Source organism: Papaver somniferum, chromosome 1 (genome assembly GCF_003573695.1).
Source record: "Papaver somniferum cultivar HN1 chromosome 1, ASM357369v1, whole genome shotgun sequence".
NCBI lineage: Eukaryota > Viridiplantae > Streptophyta > Magnoliopsida > Ranunculales > Papaveraceae > Papaver > Papaver somniferum.
The window spans coordinates 174,256,891-174,269,220 of record NC_039358.1 but is presented as its reverse complement, the minus strand read 5'-3'; positions in this window follow the sequence as shown (position 1 = coordinate 174,269,220).

Sequence of the window (12,330 nt, the reverse complement as noted above, 5' to 3'; positions counted from 1 at the left end):
ATAAAATGTCATTCCCGAAAGAACAACAAGAGCGACCTTACTTTCACGAGAAAAGAAGAATTTCTTTGGATATTAACAAATCACATAATAGTATGAATTTGTATCCAAAAATCTCAACTAAATTAACCACAAGAGAACCCATGATTAATTCAATTGGAAATGCTCACATAAGAAAACTTACGGAGCCGCATATAGTATATAACGGAAGATCAATACTGCGGAATAAACAAAGATTCATTCTATTTCTCATCAGCTTTTGCACAATGACATACAATAGACTTAATATTTGTAAACAAAAGCTCATCCTATCTTCCATCAATGTTTGGGTAATGACATAATAGGCTTATCTTGTGTTTGTCAAAAGTTCATTCAATCTTTTATCAATACTTGCATATCGACATATGAAAGACTTAACTTTTGACCACGTATGGGACAATCATAGTTCACGGATGCAAACACACATATCCCATAACAAGTTGCAATATATGAAATCATAAAGATTAATACTGCAAAATCATCTTCCAAACAACCTTTAGAATTTAAATGAATAAATCTAAAAACATTGAAAGATGAAAACGTTGGGTATAACTATGTGTAATCACAATAATGGTTATTCCAAACCCTAGTTACCCTTCTTTAAAACACAAGAATAAATTCTCATAAGAAGTTTCCTAGACATTGATACCTCTGAAAAATTCTTTATCGTCCCCGAACTCCTTGTCGTCAACAGCCATTGGAACATACGGTTTATGAAGAAAAGAGTCAATTCCAGCAAACCTTCTAAGCTGATGATGTCGAACCAAGGCCTTCTGAATTTCAAGAGTTCTCAAAACAAAAGTCTTTATTTGTAGAATCTCCTTCCTTGATTCCTTCAACTCTTCAAGAACATCAGAAAACTTCTGAGAATTTGAAGGAACAACTCTTGGCTTCCTCATATTCCTTTTTTTTTTTTTGAAAGTTGGAGGTAACACAAATTTTTCTTTTTCCTTCATGATTGATGGCTTAACAATCATATTAACATCTTTTCCATCACAAGACATGATGCTTGGAGTATCCATATGCGGACGGGTTTTTGAGAGGAAATCACAACTTAAACTCAACAAGCAGTCTTAAGTTAAAAAGAGTTTCAGGGAAGGAAAAAAGGAATGTAGGGTCACGAAACCTTTAGACACAGGTTCGTGCACGCACAACGCACAACCCTAAGAAGGGTAGAATTTTCAAGAATAACCCTCTTTTATTGATTGACCAGGGAAATCCTTTCCAATATCAATTAGATATGAAAGAATTCCAAACTTGCAAAACACAACAATGCTAAGAAACGAAGGAAAAACAAACAAAAAAAATTCTTTTCCTAAAGCCTGAGGTGTGCACAATCTTGTCTCTTTTGATCAGGCACATGAGACAAGATGCACCAAACAACACAATCAAGTTGTGCTGCGATGAACAACAATCTGTCCACCATAACCTCTTTGAAAGGAATTCATTGAACCTTGTCCCTCAAAATGTTTAGACCATACTTTCTTCACTAGTGGTCTTGTCTTATCCATGGAAAGTAACTTCTTTGATGAAGATAAAATCTTACATACCTCAGCAGTCTTTTGAACAAGTTTGAGCTTGTTTGCTAATCGATTTGCTCCTCGTTGAAGTTTGTTGGCATGCCTCAATTTGTGTTTATACTTGAAACACTTTGACAGTTCATGAACTTTAGGAGAACAGTAAGAGCATGTCAACCTGGAATATGATTCAGGCATATGAGATGTGCAAGCTGCTAGACACATAGTAGAACCTGAATAGTTTGATAGAGAGTTTCCAACATAAAGGTCAATTTTTTCTTCCAGAAAGGTTGAGGTTACTCCTGAAAGACTATCGAGATTGATGTATGTATAGCTACAATTATCAAAATCATTATTTTCACAAAGAAGTGCAACATTTGACTTTTCGTCTTCATTAGAATCATAGTTGTCAGACATTTCATCAAGAGTTGCAGCAAGACCTTTGTTCCCAGTGTATTTCTTTCGATTTGGACACTCATTTGCAAAATGAACAAAACCTTTACACTTAAAGCACTGAGGCATATCCTCGTCATCAGTTTCATCATTATCCTTGTTTTTAGGAAGAACACGATTATGGGGTTATCTGATGACTTGGATTCATCTCTGGAGAACCGTTTACTTCTCTTCAAAAGAAGATCCTTAAATTGTCTTGTGATCAACGAGACTGACTTGTCAAGATATTCATATGATGAACCAGCCTCAGAAAGATCATCTTCAGATATGCAAACACTTTTACTTTTATCAAGTAATTTAGTGTTATTTTGTGCTTTGAAAGCAACATCCTTCCCAGATTTGGATGTATGCTCATGATCAAAGATTTTTAACTTTCCAACCAGAGTATTTCTGGAAAGCGTTGCGAGATTATTTCCTCCAACGATGGCATGCTTCTTAGAATCGTATCTGGATGGCTGATGGTTTTCAAATAGTGATTGTAGTAGTGGTAAAAACTGGGTCTTTTCAGACTTGTGAAGAAAACAATTTTTATAGATTTAAATTAAACAGGCAACTAAATAAAATAATTCAAAGTTTTGGAGAAAAATACCAAGACTAGGATTCCACCATTGACCAAATAAATAGTAAACTCTAAATAATATTCATGCAATTTTATCTTTAAAAATAATTCTAATATTTGCCTCAAGTATATTCTTGAAGTAATAGTTGTAATCAAAGAGTATAAAACATCAAAAGTATTTAAAACCCAGCATGCTTCATCAAATTAATTCACAACTATTCAATAAGAACTAATATTTCAATTCAATCCCATGCAAATAATCAAAGAATAATATTACAAATAAATAATAAAATTAGAATTATACCAATTAATGTGGAACAATGGCTTCCTCCGTCGCCTTGGCTAATGGGTTTAGCTCTTCATGGTAAAAACACACACAAAATAATCACTCATGGCTGAATAGGTGTTTTTATTGAAGAAATAAGATGAAACAGAAATTCGCAACGCTGTAGAAGTGTTACAGCGTCGCTGTTACAAAACAGATGATGTTGTTTATATACGATAATAATGATATGCAGTAGATAAACGACAGTTTTATTTCGCTGTAAGCACTGTGGAAAAACGACTGACTCTGCGAGTCCGTTCTTCCTTCTTCGTCTTCCTCCTCGAGCAGCAGCAGCAGCAGCAGGTATGATTTCTGTTCTTCGTTTCGGCTCTGAACTCTCTCCTAATTCTCTCCTCAGGGTTTCTAACCCTTCTATGACAAAAACCCAACTATATATAGCCTTCAGATTCCCTAGAAACTCGATCAAATTCGAGAATAAATCTCTTATTCTTCACGTGCAGTTTTAACAATAATTCCATCTGTCGATCTTTGTATGCGTCTGTTAGCTATTCTATTGCTCCCAAAATCTTCTCTTACTTGAACTCAACTGTTTTGAAGTATATCCCACGCAAGAATCTCTCCCAAATCTTTCAAACCAATTCAAAACCCTAAACAGGGACCGTGTGCACTGTCTTGACTTTGTGTGTATTTTCTGACTTATCCATCCCAATTAGATGGGTCTAATCGCTTCTAACAGGTCCCTTATGTCTTGTAGAGTCCGTGGGTACCAAATTTGCCCATTGAATCGCCTGCTAGGTCGCTCAAATCCTTGATCCAAAACTGTTGACGCTGCTGCTTTTTTTCCCGCCAAAATCCAGTTTTGAAACTTTGAAGATGACCTCCCCCTATCCAGTTCCGGTCTCCCTTTAGCAGATGCCTGGAAATGGGTCACCCCTTAGTAATTAGGTTACCCCTTATCCAAAATGAGAGTCCGTATAGTAATTTTCTCCCACGGGCGCAAAAACCATTTTTTAGCCAATTTCGCCGCAAAAGCTTTATTCTTCCAAAAACACCTACAAATACATAAAATAACCGAATAAGTACAATATCGAGTACTAACAATATATACAAATGAGCTATATTAGACACATAAATGCGTCTATCAAATACCCCCAAACTTATTATTTGCTAGTCCCGAGCAAATCAAAACTACAAAATAAAATCCTAACTCACTGTCGCAGGCATCGTCGATTGCATTTAGCGTATGCAATAAGCCTTTAAACCCCTAGGTGGCCCTAGTGGCCGAGTTATAGTCTCGGTAGGGCTTACCAGAGATATACCCACAAAACCTGTACTCCAGACCTTAGCTATCTACGCAGAACCTTGGAAGGCACTAAAGAATCTCCTTGGTTGGCATGCTTATTGACTACAGGAAGAAGTACCCTGATGCGAAATTCCAATTGCTGTACACGAGTTTGCACTCAAGCATACTAAAATTCATATAAAGTGACAGAGCTCTACTCAGATAGTTGCACTATGGACATCATATTCGGAGTCAAAACTAATCACATGGATAGATCAAGAAGATGGATATAGAAAAACATGTATGGTTTTGATGTTTACTAAGTGAACGGCGTTTCCCATATCTGTCTGAAGGCCTCCGCCAAAATGAACCTATCCTAATGGATTGAGATACCAGTCTGACTAATATCAACACACTGGCATATACAAGGGTACCAGTGGTCGATAACCTAACTCTAGGTCAACACAACTGGCATATACAAGGGTACCAGTGGTCGACTTTATTGAATTTATTCCTTTTGGTCAAATGGTCTGGTCTCAATTTCTTTCTTTCTTTCTTTCTTTTTTTTTTTTTTTTTTTTTTTTTTTTTTTTTTTTTTTTTTTTTTTTTTTTTTTTTTTTTTTTTTTTTTTTTTTTTTTTTTTTTTTTTTTTTTTTTTTTTTTTTTTTTTTTTTTTTTTTTTTTTTTTATGGTATCTCAATCACTCTAATTCACCCTAGCATTGGTAACAACTTGAATCGCGGGCCCCACCTATCACTTAGAGAAACATAGTTTAAAAACAAAATAAAATAAAAATAGAAGTGAAAAGGACTCAACGAGATATGGTGAAACTATCATGTTATTTCTAACACCTGAGCTCTGTGCTTTTATGAATAGACTCTTTAGATGTTTCCATCTAATCAGATTGGTTCTTCAACTCCTACAACCAAAATGCTTCCATCCACTTAGATTAGTTAGTGCAATCCTCAATAGGCATAAATTTCTAGGCTCTGGAGTTTATTTATTGCAACTAAAAGCTAACAAAAAGTTTCTTCCCCACCCCTAAACTTAAATCTAACATTGTCCTCAATGTTTCTCATGAAAGAACAGTACCAAGAATATAAGTAACATGAGGAAATAGTAAAGAGAGAGTTCGGAAAGATAGTACCTGAGTGAAGTGAAACCAAAAACTGAATACAAAAATTATACAACATACAAATCGCCTCGATGGTCAATCAAGGGTAAACAGGGTCCTCCAGAGGGACCTCCTCAACATCACCTGTAGGAAAAGGCTCTAAAAAGGGCTTCAATCGCTGACCGTTAACCTTTGAAGAACTACTACCATCCAGTGTCTCGAGCTTAACAGCTCCATGAGGAAAAACAGTACGGACCACAAAAGGACCGGTCCACCGAGAGCGCAGTTTCCCGGGGAATAGATGCAAACGTGTGTCATACAGAATAACTTTTTGACCTGGAGAAAATGACTTCCGTAATATGTTTCTATCATGCACAAGTTTCATTTTGTTCTTATACTCCTTCGCACTATCGTAAGCATCTATACGAATCTCGTCCAACTCATTGAGCTGGAGTTTCCTATGGGCTCCTGCCTTGTCAAGTGAAAAATTTAGCTGCTTAACAGCCCAATAAGCTCTGTGTTCTAACTCAACAGGTAAGTGACATGCCTTGCCATAAACAAGCCGATAAGGAGACATTCCAATGGGGGTCTTAAACGCAGTACGGTAATCCCATAAGGCATCAGTAAGCCTAGACGACCAGTCTTTCCGATTAGGATTAACTGTTTTCTCTAATATACGTTTTATCTCCCTATTGGAAACCTCTACCTGACCACTAGTCTGTGGATGATACGGGGTAGCTACCTTATGTGTAATACCATATTTCTTCATCAGAAGTCTAAAAGTCCCATTACAAAAGTGCGACCCTCCATCACTAATTATAGCTCGCGGTGTACCAAAACGTGTAAGTATATTATTTTTCAAGAACTCAATCACAACCCTATGGTCATTGGTTTTACACGCAACCGCCTCAATCCACTTAGAGACATAGTCTACGGCGACAAGGATGTATAGGTTACCAAAAGAATTAGGAAACGGACCCATAAAGTCAATACCCCACACATCAAAGACCTCAACAATTAAAATAGGGTTCAAGGGCATCATGTTCCTACGGGAAATGGTTCATAATTTCTGGCATCGTTCACAAGTAACGCAGTAACTGTGGGTGTCTTTAAACAACGAAGGCCAATAGAATCCACACTGCAATATCTTAGCAGCAGTTTTCTTAGCACTAAAGTGACCCCCACAAGCATGATCATGACAAAAGGAAATAATACTGGACTGGTCACTCTCAGGTATACATCTCCTAATAATCTGGTCTGGTCAATACTTAAACAAATAAGGATCATCCCAAAAATAGTGCTTAACCTCAGCTAAAAATCTAGAACGATCTTGTTTACCCCAATGTTGGGGCATTCGACCAGTAACAAGATAGTTCACTATATTCGCATACCAAGGTAATTGGGTAACAAAGAACAATTGTTCATCAGGAAAGCTATCCCTTATAGGAAGGGAATCATCTGGGGAACTAACAACTAGCCTAGACAAGTGATCTGCTACAACATTTTCGGCACCCTTTTTGTCTCTAATGTCTGGAGAAAACTCTTGCAACAACATAATCCACCTAATCAATCTAGGTTTAGTATCCTTCTTAGACAAAAGATATTTTAAAGCAGCATGATCAGTATATATGATGATCTTAGAACCTAAGAGATAGGGTCTAAACTTGTCTAAGGCAAACACAATGGCTAATAGTTCTTTCTCGGTAGTGGTATAGTTCAACTGGGCATCATTCAGAGTTTTGCTAGCATAGTAAATCACATGAAGTAACTTATTTTCTCGCTGACATAGCACAACACCAATAGCATAATCTGAAGCATCACACATGATCTCAAAGGGTAGGTTCCAGTTGGGTGCCTGGACTATGGGGGCGGTAGTGAGTAATGACTTAAGCTTCTCAAAAGCCTCTAAACAAGCATCATCAAAAACAAACTTAACATCTTTTGCAAGCAAATTGCAAAGAGGTCTAGACATCAAGCTAAAATCCTTAATGAAACGACGATAAAAACCAGCATGTCCTAAGAATGACCTAATATCTCTTACGGTTTTTGGAACCGGTAAAGTTTTAATAAGGTCAACTTTTGCTTTATCCACCTCTATACCCTTTGAAGATACAATATGCCCTAGAACAATTCCTGAACGAACCATAAAGTGACATTTCTCCCAATTAAGCACTAAATTCTTTTCCTTACACCTAGTCAAAACTAATGACAAATGATGCAAGCACTCATCGAAAGACGAACCAAACACTGAAAAATCATCCATAAAGACCTCTAAGAACCGTTCTACCATGTCAGAAAATATGCTCATCATGCAACGCTGAAAAGTCGCAGGGGCATTACATAGCCCGAAAGGCATGCGTCTATACGCAAAGGTACCAAAGGGACATGTAAAAGTGGTTTTCTCCTGGTCTTCTGGGGCAATAACGATCTGATTATATCCAGAGTAGCCATCTAAAAAACAGTAGTGACTATGTCCAGCTAATCTCTCTAGCATCTGGTCGATGAAGGGAAGGGGAAAGTGGTCCTTCCTAGTGACCTTGTTCAATTTCCTATAGTCAATACAAACACGCCAACCCGTGGTCATTCGGGTCGGGATTAACTCATTGTTATTATTCTGGACTACAGTAATACCAGATTTCTTGGGAACAACCTGAACGGGGCTGACCCACTTACTGTCTGAAATAGGATAGATAATTCCTGCATCTAATAGCTTAAGAACCTCAGTTCGAACTACTTCTTTCATATTGGGGTTTAGTCGAGGTTGCATCTCCCTAGAAGGTTTGGTGTCTTCCTCTAAATATATCTGATGCATACAAACAGTAGGACTTATACCCTTAATGTCTGCTATGGTCCACCCTAAAGCTTCCTTGTTGTTTTGAATGACGGTTACTAGCCTACTTTCCTGATCTATATCCAAGTCGGAAGAAACAATCACAGGTAAAGTCTCAGACGGGCCTAAAAACACATACTTCAGGGTATCTGGCAATGGTTTTAGGTCCAACTTAGGAGGCTCTTCTAAAGAAGGAACTAGGGTAGACTTAGAAACTGGTAGTGGTTCGAACTTAGGTTTCCATCCATTACTAGTATCTAACAAAGGGGTTGAATCTAACAAAGCATTCACCTCATTAATTACATTATCATCATCAAAATCAATCCCAAAGTGAGCTAGGCATTTTTCTAATGGGTCTTCTAACAAAGTGTTTGGTAATGACTCCTTGACTAATGTTCCTATCATGTTCACCTCTTCTATATTCGAGTCATCTAGTTCAGAGGGTAGCTTACTAATATTAAAAATGTTCAGCTCAATAGTCATATTACCAAAAGACAAATTCATAATACCATTTCGACAGTTAATGATCGCATTGGATGTAGCTAAAAACGGGCGACCTAAAATCACTGGTATTTGGTTCTCTGGGTCAGGGACAGGTTGGGTATCTAGGATAAAAAAATCCACTGGATAAATAAACTTGTCAACCTCTATGAGAACATCCTCGATCACACCACGAGGAATTTTAACGGACCTATCAGCTAACTGAAGTGTCATCTGGGTAGGTTTCATCTCACCAAGTCCTAGCTTAAGGTACACATGATATGGAAGTAAATTCACACTGGCTCCTAAGTCAAGCAAAGCTTTCTAAACACGGTACTTACCTATTGTACAAGCAATGGTAGGGGACCCTGGGTCTTTATACTTAGGAGTAGTGGTATTCTGAATAATAGAACTCACATGACTAGCTATGAAGGCTTTCTTCTGGACACTGAGCTTACGCTTTCGCGTACACAAGTCCTTAAGGAACTTGGCATAAGAGGGAATCTGCCTAATTGCATCTAATAATGGAAGGTTGATATTAACCTGCTTAAAAACCTCCAATATATCATTAAAGTTGGACTCCCTCTTAGTCGGAACTAGCAGCTGTGGGAATGGGGCTCTGGGAACAAAGCCGGGCTCAACAGGACCCTCATTGGTCTCCTTGGAGACTCTATCAGTCTCCTCATTTTCTGGCTCAGCAGGGTGAACTACAACATGTTCACTATCAGGCATGGCAACCTTGTTGTCAACTTTCTTTCCACTCCTAAGGGTTGTGACAGCATTCACATGATTGTACGATTTCTCTCCTTTTGGGTTGGGATCAGTACGACTAGGGAACCTTCCATCTTCTCTCTCACTTATGAACTTAGCTATTTGTCCTACTTGAAGTTCTAACTTGGCAAGACTCTGGGAAGTATTCTTCAATTCCTGCCTAGTTTCTTGTTGAAAGCTCATGTGGTTCTTTGTTAACATTTCATGGTTATTTGCTAACATAGTGAGAGTATCCTCTAAGGTAGAGATCTTTTTCTCGGAAGTGTTCTGAAACTGGGTTTGACCTGAAGAGTTCTTAAAACCAAAACCTGGGGGAGGCTGAGAATTGCTAGACTGGCCTTGATTCTGGCCCTTAGACCAAGAGAAATTAGGATGGTTTCTCCAACCAGGGTTGTAGGTTTCTGAGTATGGGTCAAACTTCTGACGGTTCTCAAACCTAGCATTGTTATAGACAGCATGGGCTTGCTCTTCACTAACCTGACCTTCCCAAAATGAATTATCGGGCTCTATTACACAACTAGAGACTTGAGAGGCTCTATTAGGTTCAACAAGGGACCTATTTTTAGACTGACCCATTTCCAAAGCTTCTAACCTTCTAGATAAAGCAGCAAACTTAGCATCTGAACCAAAACTCGTATCTACCATATTGGTGCTACTTCTATTGACCAAGAGTCTTTTAGGGGGTTCAACACAAGATTCCCACTGTTAGGATTTTTCAGCGATAGCTCCTAAGAAGGTAAAAGCATCATCAGCATTTTTACTAGTGAACTCACCAGCGCACATAGATTCAACCATGGCTTTGGTCGAATAGTCTAAACCATCATAAATAATCTGTACAAGTTTCATATTATCAAATCCATGGTGAGGACACTGAGATAGGAGATCATTGAATCGCTCTAAAAACCTATAAAGAGACTCTCCCTCTTGTTGCACACTAGCACTAATTTTCTGCCTAACAGCTGCAGTTTTATGCTTAGGGTAGAATTTCATATAGAAGGCAGCGATAAGTTCCTGCCATGTTTCTATGGATTCAGACGGTAAGTTGTTAAGCCAGGTCTTGGCTTTATCTCTCAAGGAAAAGGGAAACATTTTAAGTTTCAAGACTTCATCAGTAAGGTCTTTTATTCTAATTGTCCCACAGATTTCCTCAAAGTCCCTAATATGGAAATAAGGGTTCTCATCATCTTTTCCTAAGAATATAGGGATCATCTGAAGAATACTAGGTTTTATCTCAAAATTAGCCGTAGTGGCTGGCAATTTAATGCATGAAGCTCGGTTGGTCCTAGTTGGGAACATGTAATCTTTCAAAGTTGCCATCGTTGGCACAACTGGAGTACTAGGGGTACTTTTGTCACTCAGAGATAAATTCTCAAAACTGAAGTTTCCAAAAACAGGGCTCTCCAAAGAAGAGTCTTCGAGCTCCTTGCTTAAATCAGAAGAACTACTAGGTTTTTCGCTAATCAATCGACCTAGAGTATCTCTTTTCCAAGCCCTATTAACAAAATCGGGCATACACTAAAAAGAATTCAAAAAGAAATAAAAAAAAAATCCTAACAGGAAGGTTCTAGCAATCACACAGCAGGCTGACTCGAATTTACCACAGCAAACCTAAAGATTTCTAGCAAACAACAAGCATGATGGCTCCACTTAGATTGTTTCTAGACCAGCTTCTAATCCTTCGAAAGGGAATTCGTTACAATTTGAGCAAACCCCTCTGGAATCAATCCGAGTTTAAGCAAGTTGAATCGAGGCGAGGGAAGCTCAGTGGAGCTTTGATACCCAAAACCTCACCGATCCAATGCGGCGCAGTCACGCATTCAACTCGCAGAAACCGTCAAGAACTTCGAGGTGTGCTTAAAAGAGTAACCAATATTTTTCGAATGATTGTCCTGTTAAGCTCGATACCCTATAGGTCTCTTTCTATATTCGAATTTTAGGCTTAGGTTCGCTTTAGGTTTCGTTTTCCTAAGGCGGGCAAGAAGGGAGCGGTGATGAAATCCGAACCCTTATCTTGTTTAGGCCAGGCCTTGCCCTTTACTAGGAATATAAAAACAGTCCGATTCGTCCTCAAACAATTAGCACCTTAAGGAGTACAGTAACCCGCTTGCAGGAGATTCGCGGGTGTTTAGAATTTCGCGGCGCCAAAAATTTGATGGTTTTCAAATAGTGATTGTAGTAGTGGTAAAAACTGGGTCTTTTCAGACTTGTGAAGAAAACAATTTTTATAGATTTAAATTAAACAGGCAACTAAATAAAATAATTCAAAGTTTTGGAGAAAATACCAAGACTAGGATTCCACCATTGACCAAATAAATAGTAAACTCTAAATAATATTCATGCAATTTTATCTTTAAAAATAATTCTAATATTTGCCTCAAGTATATTCTTGAAGTAATAGTTGTAATCAAAGAGTATAAAACATCAAAAGTATTTAAAACCCAGCATGCTTCATCAAATTAATTCACAACTATTCAATAAGAACTAATATTTCAATTCAATCCCATGCAAATAATCAAATAATAATATTGCAAATAAATAATAAAATTAGAATTATACCAATTAATGTGGAACAATGGCTTCCTCCGTCGCCTTGGCTAATGGGTTTAGCTCTTCATGGTAAAAACACACACAAAATAATCACTCATGGCTGAATAGGTGTTTTTATTGAAGAAATAAGATGAAACAGAAATTCGCAACGCTGTAGAAGTGTTACAGCGTCGCTGTTACAAAACAGATGATGTTGTTTATATACGATAATAATGATATGCAGTAGATAAACGACAGTTTGATTTCGCTGTAAGCACTGTGGAAAAACGACTGACTCTGCGAGTCCGTTCTTCCTTCTTCGTCTTCCTCCTCGAGCAGCAGCAGCAGCAGCAGGTATGATTTCTGTTCTTCGTTTCGGCTCTGAACTCTCTCCTAATTCTCTCCTCAGGGTTTCTAACCCTTCTATGACAAAAACCAAACTATATATAGCCTTCAGATTCCCTAGAAACTCGATC